This window comes from Littorina saxatilis, unplaced genomic scaffold, assembly GCF_037325665.1.
Source record: "Littorina saxatilis isolate snail1 unplaced genomic scaffold, US_GU_Lsax_2.0 scaffold_611, whole genome shotgun sequence".
NCBI classification, from domain to species: Eukaryota; Metazoa; Mollusca; class Gastropoda; order Littorinimorpha; family Littorinidae; genus Littorina; species Littorina saxatilis.
In genome coordinates this window covers 22,770-28,120 of record NW_027128077.1, presented here as the reverse complement: position 1 = coordinate 28,120, position 5,351 = coordinate 22,770, and positions in this window count along the sequence as shown.

Below are 5,351 nucleotides of genomic sequence, written 5' to 3'. Positions count from 1 at the left end.
CAGGGTAAGTTAATTGTTTTATCAGACGAATTCGGTTCTTGTGACGATCTACACCGAGTCAGTGGGGCATCCACATCCAGAAGTTGAACTTGAAGGGAGGCCTGTACGCGTTTTTGACCAAAGATGCAAAATATTGGAATTCGGTGCGAGAGACTAGCTGCTATATCGTGTTATCGGTAATCTTGAACTTTAGCGTGTTAAATTCATAGCTCTTAATTCAGAGGCATTTAAGTCTCCAAATTTGTAGAACCTGTACTTGTAATCATAACAAGTCATTTTAGATCCCTTTGAAGTTACGGAATGAACTCCGATGATGAACTGTACGAATGCATTTGACCCATCAAAGAAGGAATTATCCGTGTGACCAGACAAGGGAGACAACTCTTTCGTGTAGATGATGTCCCATGGTTGACAACGTACACCATTTTCGTCACGCTAAAGTTCAAGATTACCTTGTTATCTGTGTGTGTGTGTGTGTAATCCGTTGTAAAGTGTATATTATGATTATTTGGTGGCGGCGGCAGTGGTACGTATATAATCTCATATGGAAAGCCGTTTGGTTCATAACAAACCTTGATTGATATGGGTTAAAGCTGTGGTCTATTTATGACTTTCCGGGGCTACGAGGTTGAAAAATAGGGACAAAATCATGTACAGATTTCTGTACAGCAAACACTACCCGAAACCCCACCTATACGGCGTGTATGACCTTGAGAGCTTCAGTCAACGCTTGAATTTTGCAGTGGTAACATCCGGTTTGCTCTCGCAGAGCTGAGCATATTTGTTGTCAAGAAGGATCGAGCAGAAAAAATAAACGACTTGGCAGGGATTCGAACTCAAGGCATCGGGGCCTCGAAATGTCGGGGCCGATGTCTTAACCGCTAGGCCACTACACCAGTATTGTCAAAGATAAAAAAAATTGATAATTTTATATCATTCTACGCTTGAATTATCATTTATGCGTTGCAAAAACGTAAAAATTGACATTAAAATTTGCCTTTATTTGCAAACATGTTTTACAGAATCGCAGTACATGTTTACACCGTCATGCTACACGACATTCGCGCCATGCAAATAGCTGCGATATCTCTATTTACAACATGCAAGAAAATGACAAGAACAGTAATTGAATCTCTCCAAAGCCAGTTGAAACCAGACATCTAAGAAATAGTTATACATGTATTCACTTCTGAACAACCGGCACGGTTGGCCTAGTGGTAAGGCGTCCGCCCCGTGATCGGGAGGTCGTGGGTTCGAACCCCGGCCGGGTCATACCTAAGACTTTAAAATTGGCAATCTAGTGGTTGCTCCGCCTGGCGTCTGGCATTATGGGGTTAATGCTAGGACTGGTTGGTCCGGTGTCAGAATAATGTGACTGGGTGAGCCATGAAGCCTGTGCTGCGACTTCTGTCTTGTGTGTGGCGCACGTTATATGTCAAAGCAGCTCCGCCCTGATATGGCCCTTCGTGGTCGGCTGGGCGTTAAGCAAGCAAACAAACAAACAAACAAACAAACTTCTGAACAATGGGCGGATAGAGATATAAATCATGCTGCTTCAAGAATAACATAACATGAATTCATATCAATGTTTTTCCTTCATTTTCTCAATTGGCGCAGTAGCCTAGTGGTTAGGACATGAGACACGAAGTCGAGAGTTCGAATCTTCGCCGGGGCTTTTATTTTTTCCCCTTGATCTCTCTTGAAGATAAAATATGATCAGTCTTGAGAGAGCAAACCGGCTGTTATCCCTGAAAAATTCAAGCGTTGACTGAAGCTCTCAAGGTCATACACGCCGTATAGGTGGGGTTTCGGGTAGCGTTTGCTGTACAGAATTCTGTACATGATTGTATCCCTATTTTTCAACCTCGTAGCCCAGGAAAGTCATAAATAGACCACAGCTTTAATCTCCAGAGCTGTGTACCAGGGAAAACCATGTTATAAAGTAGACTTTTTATTAAATTTAACTTGAGACATTTAAGCTGTACAAATTAATTTCATTCACAAATACTAGTTTCATAAATATCCTTGGCCTGCAGAGATAGAATAACAAATACTTGCACATTTTGTTTGTCTTAGTGTTCAGTAAAAGTACAAAGGTTTTAAAGTAAAGCACCTTCATAACATGGAAACCGGAAGTTGTGACATGAATTTGAATACTGCTAACACTACCAAGAAAATAATATATATATATTCTATGTTGTTTTGTTGCAAGTCTGCATCATTAACAACCTGGAGTATTACTGGAAAAAAAATTATTACTAAAGAAAATATGTATACTCTCGATACTCTCCATGCACATGATTTTTGTGCAGACGAGAATTTTTGCAATTCAATAAAAGGGCGACCACTTAGTAAAGTCTTGGTTCAATTATGTTCTTTTTATGGGTTAGTTGTTAGCAACAATGTAACCGACAAACTTCAAACTGAATTTTGGTGCTTTCCTCTAACATATATTATATATTTGAAAAACATCAATGTTTACCTGTGTCAAGTTTCTTTTTTGGGAGAGTATACATTCAAGTTGCCATTTAATACATGTTTTAAGGACTGAAAATACATGTCACAAAATGGGAAACGGCCCAGGAGAATAACTTATATGTAAAGCAGCAAATGATAAGCACATGGTTTTACCCCTGAAAGCTCCAAAGATTTGGGAAAATGAATCTCGTTTGCCTTCACATATCAAACTGAACGTCAAGCAGCTCAAAAAAAGTCTCAAGAAAAGTTACGCTTTCAAAATAGCATTTCATTCTGTGTCGCAAAGCATGCTTAACATTTCTACGCTTCTACAAATGAACACAAGCATGCAATAATTCCCTCTCTTTTGAGTCCTGGTACTTGTATGCTTATTAAGAAAGCGGGATGATGTTTCCTTTATTTCAGAATTTCTTTTTTGTCTTGTTTCAGATGGAAAGTGCGGAGAAACCACCATCTCAGATTTCGTGTTTTTCATGTCTGGGAGCCGGTCCACAGTACCAGGAGGGTACCAGAGTCCTCTGACCGTGGTGTTTGTGGACACACCCGAAAAGCCACTCCCCAGAGTGTCAACTTGTGCCCTCAGAATGCAGGTGTCTGCCCCACACGTCAAGAACTGAGGCAGAAGCTGTCCCAGGCTGTTCTTGAAGGGGGTGGATTTTATTTATTGTAAAAACTTTCCTTCAATGGTGCGATTAGTTTCTGCTTGGTAGCCGTAGCTGTTGGTGTTTCTATCTGTACACACCCTGGGGGGGGGGGGGGGGGGGGTGTTAACGTTGAACTTTGAAATCTTAAAATTATTAAGACAAGGTGTGGGTGGTTTTTTTCTCTCCGTAAAATAAGCTTTATTTTAGGTGCCTGTACCGTACATCATTTCTTACTTGCTATTAAATGCAAGAGAGAGACTTTCGAAGATTTGATGTTTGTGTTTCGCATTATTTTTGCTTGGTAGCCGTAGGTGTTGGTGTTTCTTTCTGTACACACCCTGCGAAAAAATGTTTGTTCTGCAATTTTGAAGAGAATTCACAAATGTATTCAAACTGAATTATTTGAGGTCATGCTGCAAAGGAAAAAAAAAACATGACCCTGATTTAACCGGTTTCCTATACTCCTTTACATACCTTGTTTTTGTTTTGATTGTTTTCTTTGCTTTTTGCAGGGGGGGGGGGGGGGGGGTGTTAACGTTGAACTTTGAAATCTTAAAATTATTAAGACAAGGTGTGTGTGGGTTTTTTCTCTCAGTAAAATAAGCTTTATTTTGGGTGCCTGTACCGTACATCATTTCTTACTTGCTATTAAATGCAAGAGAGAGACTTTCGAAGATTTGATGTTTGTGTTTTGCATTATTTAAATTGCCGTTGTGTTTCAAGAGTGTGTTCTGTTCTTATTTGTTTTTTTGCACCACTGTTTGTCATTATGTTGCCTGCTTTTCGTGTTCCGTGTAACGCTGTCCATGGAAAACATGTAAAGCATTGTATTTCTCTCGACTATTGATCAAGTAAACTAAGCACTTCACATCATATCAGGTATCAGTTACCTAATGTACAGAATAAATGGTTCAACCCCCCTACTACACGAATAACACGTTGCCAGCAAAATATCAAAAGCACTCGGACTAGCGTTACAGTGTCCCATACAAAACTTGGCAATATACACCATAAACCGGATACAAACAAATCAATTGCACGCTAACAACTTTGTTATACTGTCTCATAATGGTATACAAATTAATAAACTCAAAAGCGTTTGTAACAGTTATGATAATGTGATATTCGTGCCCTGTGTAACGATAGTCTGTTTTTATGTTTTACCAAATTAACCAAAACTGGCGTTGTCTACTGCTTTTCCTTTTATAGTTTTACACTCCTCTGTAGTGAAGGTCACTGCTCACACAAGGGCGGGGATGTAGCTCAGTCCTGTTGGCCGCTGTCAGCGCGAGTTCGTCCCCACGTTCGGCGAGAGATTTATTATTGCTCACAGTCAACTTTGTGTGCAGACTCTCCTCGGTGTCCGAACACCCCCGTGTGTACACGCAAGCACAAGACCAAGTGCGCACGAAAAAGATCCTGTAATCCATGTCAGAGTTCGGTGGGTTATAGAAACACGAAAATACCCAGCATGCTTCCTCCGAACGCGGCGTATGGCTGCCTAAATGGCGGGGTAAAAACGGTCATACACGTAAAAGCCGTGGGAGTTTCAGCCCATGAACGAACAAACGGCTCACACAATTTCAGCTTTCTTGTTTAGTTTATAAATTTCAGCCTCAATTCCTCGTCTCTGTAACCAGTATTAAATAGTGACTGTTTTGCTAACTGTTCAGCTGTCACCTGCCAAGTAGAACCGATGTATTCTTTATGATGTGATAAAATTAAAGTATTCATTCCACTTTGTGATGGATGAACTCGCAACTGCCAAGTATTACCAGTCTTATGATGGGATAAAAATTAAGTATTCATTCCATTTTGTGATAGGTTAACTCTCAACTGCCAAGTAATACCAGTCTAATGATGTGATAAAAATATTCATTCCATTGTGTGATGGGTTAACTCTCACCTGCCAAGTATTACCAGTGTGTCTTGTGATGTGATAAACATAAAGTATGCATTCCATTTTGTGATGATTTTCCTTATTTAAAGTGGATTTTCTGCATGACACTTGTTTGATTAAAATTAATTGTATTTGTGGCAGACAACTTGAGTTATGTTTTGTGTTTTTGTAAAAACAACTTGTTTTTTTTAATATGACTGGAAATGAGACTAGCAGCCATGAATCCATAACTACATTTTGCTGTCCATCATAGACATCTCACTCGCACATGTTCATTGCCTCACCATACAGGAATCAAAATCCATACAAACAATTTGTATTATCCAATA